General features: G+C 43.7%; 1 long non-coding RNA gene across 1 annotated transcript; it reads right to left on the bottom strand.

Moving 5' to 3' along the window:
- Positions 1-811: 811 nt before the first annotated feature.
- Positions 812-1352, bottom strand: LOC311012287. The gene is made up of 2 exons (XR_014597025.1): positions 1074-1352; positions 812-865 (listed from the first exon to the last, which is right to left on the bottom strand). It is a non-coding gene; the product is annotated as an uncharacterized lncRNA (long non-coding RNA).
- Between the last annotated feature and the right edge of the window lie 9565 nt (positions 1353-10917).

The raw sequence follows: 10917 nt of genomic DNA, 5'->3' as shown, positions 1-10917 counted from the left end.
AAAGCACGATTGGCTGGAATTTCCAGCCAATCGTGAAACAGATGCCTTCAGATTCACAAAAAAACTCCGACAGACAGTTGCGACAGGCTGATTACAACCACACATTCACGGAATGGTGAAATTATCGTATTTCTGGTCTTTTTTGGGATTATTGATCGTACATCGTACAGAGGGCAAAATTATCGTACAAATACGATAATTATCGTACACCTGGCAACACTGCTGGAGCCCTACAAATAAATACAATAATCACAATCCCGCTTCTGTACAGTACATACCACTGGTCGAAGCAGCAGCAGGAGCGGCAGGAGCAGCAGGAGGAGCAGGGGCAGGAGCAGGAGGAGCAGGAGCTGTGCCCTCGCTGTCACTCGAGGATTGATCTATAGAGAAATTATTATTATATGATCCAAACTTATTCTACAATAAGGGAACACATAATTTGAGATTTAATGGAAACAAATGTGAGAGAAACAAGACGCATATAAACTGCTCTTTCGCCTACTGAATTTGAAAGTGTTTTTACATGTACTTTACTATGTGTATGTCTTCACTGAACCAACCGTCACAAACTGGTCCTGATGATGGCCCTGCTTCTCCTGACCACAGTTCTCCTGACGGCCCTGCTGCTGCCTCATCATCAACCATGCTCCCTTCATACGAGTTCTCTGTGGTCCAGTCTTCCTCGACCCCCATGTTGCCACTGGTTTCCCTGGGGGTGGTGAAGGGTTCCAGGAAAGACAGGACCACAGAGAACCGCCACTTTTTTAATTCCCCCCCCCCCGCTGACCCACTCTTTTTCTGTCCTTCTCTCTCTTTTTTAAATAGGTGTCCCTCAGCCCCTTCCATTTTTTTCGACACACCTCAACTGCAAACACACACAGAAAGACATGCCATTGCATAAATTAGCTTCTAACCAAATTAAATATTAAGACAATAGCCTAAACATTCACACAAACTGGAAGTGGTATCCTGCAAAAGGGGATAATGCTATGCAAGTGCTAACTGATGCTAACATTTCATATAGAAACACGGTCAGCAACGTAAAACAAGCCAGAGATAGCTTCACAACTTACCGGGGAGTCCCACCTCCTCACCGACCTTCACCCACGCCTCCTCTTTTTTTATTTTGTCGCGGTAGAACACCGCTGTGGTGTCGTAGATCACCGGGTGCCCACACACAGCAACAATTATTTTCTCCTCCATGTTGGTCTGTAAACAACGGGTACGTGAGGGAAGTGACGTCGTCGGCTTGAACTCGTCGCTGATTGGATGTCGCGGCGCGATGCCGCCTGAAAAGTTCGATATTTTCAACTTTATTCGCGTCGCTTCAGACGCGCCGCGTCAGACGCGCCATTCGCGCCGCGTCTCATCGCGCCAGACGCTCCATTCGCGCCGCCTCCGCCTGAATCGCGTGTCATCGCGCCATTTACATTGGTTTTCAATGTAGAGTCGCCGCTCAATTCGCGTTGATCGCGTTCGGTGTGAACGCCCCTTTACATTGTCCATTTCAGCTGCCAGCTCTTTCATTTGGTGTCTCACGGCCTGCCAGCGTGCCTCTAGGCGCTGAAGTCTATCATCAGGGCTCTCATAGGACGGATATGTGGGCACTGGATAGTGGGGAAATCCTCCCGTGCTGGGTGGTGCTGCATATGTTGGTGTCGTCGGTGACACTGGCCTTGTTATGGTGGGATGAAGGGGTTGTAATGGATAGCCGAGCTCGTAGTCCTCCAGATGCCCGGGAATGCGTCGCACTCTGCTGGGACGGGGACTCTGTGGCGGCCGTCCATCATGATATCCTCTGCGTGTAGCCATGACGCAGCTTGTTGGATTTTATCCACTTCAATACACTTTTTTATATTTGTAACGAGGACCTTTAACCTGGTAGACAATTGGGCATGACAAAATTTAAACACACATCTGGCCCAAATGTGAAGTTAAATTATCAATACCAAAACAAATATGATAACTTGATAATAAATAAATTGTTGAGACCCAACCAAAATAAAAAAACTAAAATTTGAGATCTCAATGAACAAAAAATGTACTCTTGTGTCAACAAGTTGAGTATGAGTCAGTCTTTGGTTACTCAACCCAAGTTTGTGAATGTTTCAGTTTATTTTGAGTGCACTCAAGTTTCCTACCACCCTTTATGAGAAAGACTGTCCATCCTGGTTACAGACGATGAAGGCTGTGAGGTGAGTAGAGGGGAGGACTGAAGATGATGGGGATGATGACTGGAGATCCAGGGAGCAGTGATGGAGGGGAATGATGAGGGGGAACCAGAAAGCAGCAGGATGAAGGCAGCTTGAGCACTCGATCCAGTTTGTAGAACAGCTCAACAAAAAGACCAGCCTGCACAAAACGTGCAGGGAAAATTAATAACTGTCCTTATCAAAAGTCCACTGTGTGTTGTCTCTTTCTTTCTTTATCTCTCAGAGTTACACACACTATCACACAATCCCTCATACTTCACATAATAACATTTCACTCACATATGCTTTAACTTTTGCATCCATATGCTTAATAAAATAGCTCACAAAGAATATATTCACACATTAAGCACATAATATTAACCATGTCTGCTAAATTATCTGAATTAGCTGACCAACAGGCCTAATTAGCATTTTTTCACAGTATTTACACATTTCTAAAATAAACACACCATTCGTAATATCACCATGATCTTATCAGCTTATCCCGACTGGTTTTTAACACAATAAATCCACAGTCTGAAGTTATAAACCTTTTCCAAGTTATCAACCAGAATGCTAATTCACCGTGCTAGTTGAATGTGCTAATTCGCCGTGTTTGCTAACAGCTAACTCACCGGGATATTCAATAGCCACGTCATTCGGACGGGTCAGGAACCTCCGCGACGTCGGACGACTTCTCTTTCCACGGTCAAAAAACTCTTCTAACGTAGCCTTGCTACTTCCTACTTTAAAGACAAGTAGTGAACTATTGTTTTGTGCTAATAACAGCTCTCTGCTGATGCTGCTAAGCTCACTCTCCATACACGTGTCTGTCGTTTTTTCGGACGTCAGTTACACCACTAGGTGGCAGCAGCGAGCCACCAAACCTGAAAACATAACCTGAACTAGAATGGCTGTTCAGACTGCCGGTGCCAATTCGGCACCCCCCGCGTCAGATGCACCCCCTCGCGGGAGCGCGCACCACTCGCTTGATCTGAAAGGAAAGCAGTTCGACTAAACAAACGCAGGGGAAAATACTATACTACGATTTAATTATTTGTGAAAGAGATGGAAGAGAAGAATACAAGTGATTACAGTCTTTAAAACTGTTCTAAAGAGTACAAACAACCGATGTTTTTCTTCCAAAAAACTCGAACGAACGAGTTTTTTTGGAACGAACGCAAAAGAACACCTTATTGTTCTGTGGAAATATATAGCCTACCCCAGCCATGACTACAAAATGAATTAACTTAATTTTGATTTGAGCAAGTTGAATGTATTTGACACGGCGTTTCACAACACTAAATATGATTCTAGCATTTCTTGCAATTCATAGGTTCAAAAGTAAGTGCTTTTAAATGGGTTAACCTGTATATAGGTCGAAACAATAGCCTTCTGATCCTGAATATCTCTTGATGAAAATGTAATGTGATCTATGCCTGATAGACAAGTCATAACCTATGTGTGTTTCTCACCATTAAAGGGCAAATTCTCTTCATCAAATAGCTACACTTGTTTTTGTGAAATTAAACATTTTTCTTGCTGCTTTATAAGATAAAATATAATAAACCAATTCCCCATCCACCACTGACTTATCTGTTGTCAGACCTATCAAACTCATACATATCTTGGCACCAATTGCATGCAGTTAAAAGCACCAATAGTGAGGTCAAAGGAACAAAATGATGCAGATGGGGTGCATTTCATGGCAGGCCTTGTGTTCCATTTCCTGTGATATGTACCCCCAGCATAACTCTTACTGTGAAGCTGTCACATACACTAAACTGACTCTGGTTACACATACTAGTCTCATCTGCGTAGCGTGAAAAGCATTTGATGCTAGGATCAACAGAATCATGAATGAAACTGACTCTGCTTAGACATAATAGTCCCATGTGTGTACTCTCAAAAGTATTTGATGCTGGGATCAACAGGAAAATAATTAGGAGGGGGTGCATATCACGACAGGCCTATTTTCACACCAGGCAGAATAAGCACCCCCTCTTAACTTTTACTAGGAAAGTGGCACATGCATGAAACTCACACTGCTTACTCATACTAGTCCCATGTCTGTACTCTGAAAAGCATTTGATGCTGGGATCAACAGAATTCTTTTAAAGGGGGGGGTGCATATCACGTCAGGCCTATTTTCACAACAGGCAGAATAAGCACCCCCTCTTAACTTTTACTAGGAAGGTGGCACATGCATGAAACTCACACTGCTTACTCATACTAGTCCCATGTCTGTACTCTGAAAAGCATTTGATGCTGGGATCAACAGAATTCTTTTAAAGGGGGGGGTGCATATCACGTCAGGCCTATTTTCACAACAGGCAGAATAAGCACCCCCTCTTAACTTTTACTAGGAAGGTGGCACATGCATGAAACTCACACTGCTTACTCATACTAGTCCCATGTCTGTACTCTGAAAAGCATTTGATGCTGGGATCAACAGAATTCTTTTAAAGGGGGGGGTGCATATCACGCCAGGCCTATTTTCACAACAGGCAGAATAAGCACCCCCTCTTAACTTTTACTAGGAAAGTGGCACATGCATGAAACTCACACTGCTTACTCATACTAGTCCCATGTCTGTACTCTGAAAAGCATTTGATGCTGGGATCAACAGAATTCTTTTAAAGGGGGGGGGGGGGTGCATATCACGCCAGGCAGTGGCGTGCACAGACTTTTTGAAGGCGGAAAGAGAAAAAAAGGGCACATATAGCGCGTTCTCACCACTGAAGAGGATTGTTGATGGGGGGGGGGGGGGTAAAATGTTAATAGTAATAGTATAAATAGTAAAAAAAAGTTTCAAAAGGGCATTTTCGTTGATAAAGGGCAAAAGTCCTGGTGCGTTAGCACCACCTAGTGTCTATGTGTGCACGCCACTGACGCCAGGCCTATTTTCACAACAGGCAGAATAAGCACCCCCTCTTAACTTTTACTAGGAAGGTGGCAGATTTATGAAATGGACTCCCCTCATCAGTCCTGTGTGTACTCTGACAAGTACAGTAGTGATGCTGGGAGAAACACACCACTTTCATGAAAATAATGTAATTGTTGAATTTAATTAGTTTTTATTTTTACACTGAATAGTATTTGCATATGAAATGAATAGAAATGTAGGCAACATTCCTCACTCCCCACCATCGAGGCTGTCCAGCACAGAAGATGTCTGCGGAGGGCGCGCAGCATCACCAAGTACAGCTCCCACCCCAACCGTTCCCGGACTAGCAGGTTCAGGAACAGCTTCTTTCCTGGGGCTGTCTCCCTGCTGAACTCTGCACCTCCCCCCACCCCCCCCCACTGAACCCTGCAACATCCCCCCCCCCCCCTGGCACATCGACCCCCATTGACTGTACTCCTCCCGGCCTTGACGGCCATGCACCTTGACCCACCTGTTCATTTGCACTGACTGCTTTATACTGTTTTACTGTACTCCACTTATGCCCTCTACCTCAATCCACTTCACTCCACACCACTTGTTCTTCACCTGTCTTAACTGCACTTTACATACAGAGTCTGATCTGCACTCCCCTCTGCTATTTAGCAAAACTGCTGCTCACTTTTATAGTCATGTTATAGTCTTATATTGTACTGCACATATCCTACTTCATACTGTGCATTCTCATGTCTATAGTCTTTGTCATATTTTACTACTCCGTGTTACTGTACATATCTATCCATACTGTATATATCTTATTTATAGTCTTTTCATAGTTTACAACCTTACTGCTCACATTGCACATACTGTATCTTATTATATACTATCTCATTATTTATATACCACTGCCATTCATATGCACATATTCTGCACTTTCTGCTTATTTGCACTTCTGGTCAGATACTAAACTGCATTTCGTTGTCTCAGTACCTTTACTCTGTGCAATGACAATAAAGTTGAATCTAATCTAATCTTAAACATAAGTAGCTTAGAAATTAATTGCATTTGCCCCTTCATGTAGTGTAACTACTTTATTTAATTACATTTTACATAATAGCATAAATTTGTTAGCAAAGGATGATAATGTGCAGCAGTTGTAGCGCACAAACCCAGAACTAGTCTGATAAAGAATTAACGGTGGGAGAAAATACACAGTGGGGAATCAGCTCTGTTTACCCTGGAACAACTTCTCTCTCACTGGAGAGGAAAATCTCCTATTGATACATGCTCTATGAAATAGGCCTACATGCACATCACGTCCCTTTTAGTATCTCATTGGCTGTCAACTATCACGCAGACTACCTGCATTAACATATCAAGTAATACACAACACAAAATAAAGGTTAATTTTCTATAATTAAGAGCATCAAATGTCAAAATATTAATGTAGCCATATCTAGTCATTCTATTATAATTTATATACATTTACACAGCATGTGATAGCTACTGAATACATTAATTGTAGCCTAGGCGTATATTATCCAATTTCGGAAATGACGCTACTCCATAGAGACGACACATTGACCGACGACAGTAGCTATTGACCGACAATTGAAAGGAATCTATTGACCAACAATTTTAAGCAATGGATCCAACACTGTACCAATCAATTTTGGACTACAAATCTGAAGGCCGATATTTGCCCAATATAACAAAGAAAGAAAAAAATGTTTAATTTCCTAGGTGGATCACTATACTTTTTGAAGGGTCCTGGAAAGGCCATAAAAACCAAAGTGGTTAGAGGCACAGAGGAGGCTAACGACATTTTTAGGGATTGTCATGACAGCTCCAGAGGTGGTCACGCTGGTCAAAGAAAAACCCGAGATGCCATTTCTTGCCGATTTTTCTGGCCTGGAATGACAGATGACATCAATAAATGGGTAAGTAAGCACTGCAATTGAATGGGTGGGGCCACATTGGTTTCTATTTACTTTCATCACGTTACACATAAAGATAGGACAGCATGTATAGTAAAAAACAGATCACATGACATATGTTCTAAAACTCGTTCTAGCTATGTTCGACTCAAATATGAAGTGACATAATAAATGTCAGCAGATATTTAACTATTTCATGTTTCAGGTGTCAGAATGTGCAGTGTGCCAGGCAGCTGCTCATATCATTAAACAGGAGGTGGAGTATACCCCAATAAAGGTAGCTGTTGTTGACACATTCTAAAAATCAATGCCTGTTGTTTTATCACAAAACATATTACATATTGCCATACAGATAAAAATACATAAATATCATTATATACTTCACAGCAGTTACCAAACTGGTTTTGTTTTCAGTGCCCAATTACCATCTTCTGCCCTTTATGGGGAGAAGATTTCTACAGAAATGTATAATTTTATTTTGTACTGGTTTTTTTTTTTCAGGTTACACATCCATTTGAGCTAATCGGGATGGACTTAATTGGCAAACTGAAAAAAACTGACAGTGGATACGAGTACATATGTGTGATGGTAGACTACCTGACCAAATGGCCACAAGCCTATCCTCTCCATAGAAAATCGGCAGCTGAGGTGACGGAATGCATAATCAAATTCTTTCACCAGTTTGAGGCTCCCAAAAGGATCCTGACGGACCAAGGAAGGGAGTTTGTGAATGAGGTAAGTTAAAAATACTTTGAAAAAATATTGCAGAAATATTTCAGTTGTGTTTTGATCTATATAGAGTATGTTCTTTTTATTTAACAGATTAACAAGGAAGTTTGCAAAAAGTTGGGAATCAAAAGGAGTCTTTGTTCACCGTATCATCCTCAGACAAATGGGCTGGTAGAGAGGATGAATGGTACAATACAAAGGTACAATACAAATGGTTGATTTAACATGAATTCATTAAATATTTAATGTACATTATCATCATATATTGTACCTATACCATATGGTCGTACAGCAGCAAATGCAAATGGGATCACAAATATTTTCATGAGATGCCTATGGTCAATTCAAATTCTGATTTTTTTTAGAGCTCTCGGCAAGCTGGTGGCCAACAAACCTCAGAGTTGGGATCAGTACCTGGATGCGGTCATGTTTGGGTTGAGGACCAAAAAGCAGATTACAACTAAGTTCTCCCCATTCATGTTGATGTTTGGACGAGAGGCTCGGTACTTAACACAAGTGCCAGAACACTTCATGGTTAGTAGACACATGTCTCAATATAATTTTATGTCTATCGATGCAGTGTTGAAAACATGGGCTGAAAGAATATAAAAAACATTTGTTCACAGGTTGACAGCAGTGTTGAAGACGTGGTGGCTGAGGAAGCTGTGTCGGAGGACATAAAGCGCCTTGACGACATCAAGGACATTCTCCAGGGCAACATCTCCAAGCAGCAGGAGAAAATCAGGAGACAAATGAAGCACGGTGCTGCTAAACCAGCATTAAAAGTAGGGGACAAGGTGTGGAGGCAGAATGTGAGGAGTCAGCAGAGGAAAGGTGGAAAGCTGGAGCCAAACTTTCTTGGCCCTTTCACCGTGGTGGCACTTCAGGGGAAAAGTGCAGATCTGCTGGCTGAAGGTGGGACTGTCATAAATAAAGTTAATGTAGACCACCTTCAGCTTGCAAAGGTGGAGCAGCCCCGAATCCCCCACAAAATCGGTGCATCATTGGGCCCAGTCTCCGCAGCACCAACCTCTGCAGCACCAGCCACAACAGCAGGTCAAGCATCGCCAGCCTCCACCCCACCAGCCTCCACCCCACCAGCAGCACCAGCCTCCACCCCACCAGCCTCCACCCCACCAGCAGCACCAGCCTCCACCCCACCAGCCTCCACCCCACCAGCAGCACCAGCCTCCATCCCACCAGCCTCCACCCCACCAGCAGCACCAGCCTCCACCCCACCAGCCTCCACCCCACCAGCAGCACCAGCCTCCACCCCACCAGCAGCACCAGCCTCCACCCCACCAGCAGCACCAGCCTCCACCCCACCAGCCTCCACCCCACCAGCAGCACCAGCCTCCATCCCACCAGCCTCCACCCCACCAGCAGCACCAGCCTCCACCCCACCAGCAGCACCAGCCTCCACCCCACCAGCCTCCACCCCACCAGCAGCACCAGCCTCCACCCCACCAGCCTCCACCCCACCAGCAGCACCAGCCTCCACCCCACCAGCAGCACCAGCCTCCACCCCACCAGCAGCACCAGCCTCCATCCCACCAGCCTCCACCCCACCAGCAGCACCAGCCTCCACCCCACCAGCAGCACCAGCCTCCACCCCACCAGCCTCCACCCCACCAGCAGCACCAGCCTCCACCCCACCAGCCTCCACCCCACCAGCAGCACCAGCCTCCACCCCACCAGCCTCCACCCCACCAGCAGCACCAGCCTCCACCCCACCAGCAGCACCAGCCTCCACCCCACCAGCAGCACCAGCCTCCATCCCACCAGCCTCCATCCCACCAGCAGCACCAGCCTCCACATCCACCTCACCAGCTCCATATACTCTTACTTCAGCAGAGAAATGTAGGTATTATGATATTGTATTTCTTAAATTTGATTTTTTCCCCCCCCAAAATGTACAAATCTTCTTTTTTTCCCCAGATGTTCAGGAGGCATGGGCAGGGAAAGATGTTCATGTACTCCTTTCCAAAGTGGGCCCATACAAGCTATTTTATTGGGACATTCTGAATACTGGTCCGGACAAGGAGCTGGAGAGTGAGGTAATACTCTTTCATTATTGTATGAAATCATCAATTTCCACTCCCTATTGGGTAATACTTCAGTAATGACATTTAGAGTATATTGTGTAGAAATAAAATGACCTTAAAACATGCAAGGAAAATCAGGAATACTACAACAGTGTAGTTGATAGTTTTACAGTGAAACTGCCACTGTGTAATACTAATGACATCTTTATAACATTTTTTATAGGTGATCAATGCGTATTTGTCTTTGCTACTGCGTCAGTACAACCAGTGCAATCCTGGAGATGGTGCGGTCATTGACACTTTCACAATGACCTCAATATGGAAAAGAAATTTCAGAAAAATCCGCGTATGTACTGGAGTGAAATGACTTTGCATTTTGTAAATATTACAAATATGCATTTTCAAGTTAAAGAGATTATGATTTTTTTCCCCCTTTAACTTCTTTCAGATTGATCCAATGGCACACAAAGTGATAGTGGGAATTGTGAATGACAACAATCACTGGATGTTGGTGGTGAGAAGAGCAGCATTGCCCAACATTATAGAATTTCACTAATATCACTAATGCCCAGGGTGTTTTCCTAATTTATGTTGTGTTTCCATGTGAATAATAAAAGGTGATGTACCCACATGAAAAAAGAAGCCTTTTCTTGGATCCATTTGGGGAATCCAAAGGCAAGATCCAAACGTGCCTGGAGTCAACAAGGTAAATTTGACTCTTAAATGTAGTAGCTCTTCTATGAGTTGCTAAATGATGTACAACAGTTTTCACACATGTGTTATTTACATACTTTAGAGCCTTCATGAGGAAAAAGGGCTGCAACGTTTCCAGGTGGACATGCAGCACTCTCCCCCATAGCCATCAAAGAGATGGCACATCCTGTGGTGTCCTGGCCTTAAAAGTGAGTGTGAAATGCAGTTACGGAAACATTATTGTCAAACTCAAATTAAGTAGCAATTGCAGTGAAGGTCTTGACCTGCTTTTAGACATCCTGACGTAGGTTTAATAGGTAGGTAATACTTAGAATTTGTTTGATTTGTATTTAATGAATTGGGGCAGGCGGTCATAGACCATGCAATGCTTATTACATGTTCTTAATCAAAGTTCTCTTCAGTTTGCAGAGAAAATG

This window comes from Eutrigla gurnardus (assembly GCF_963514095.1).
Source record: "Eutrigla gurnardus genome assembly, chromosome: 1".
In the NCBI taxonomy this organism is placed as follows: domain Eukaryota; kingdom Metazoa; phylum Chordata; class Actinopteri; order Perciformes; family Triglidae; genus Eutrigla; species Eutrigla gurnardus.
This window is presented reverse-complemented; position numbering and strand designations above follow the sequence as displayed.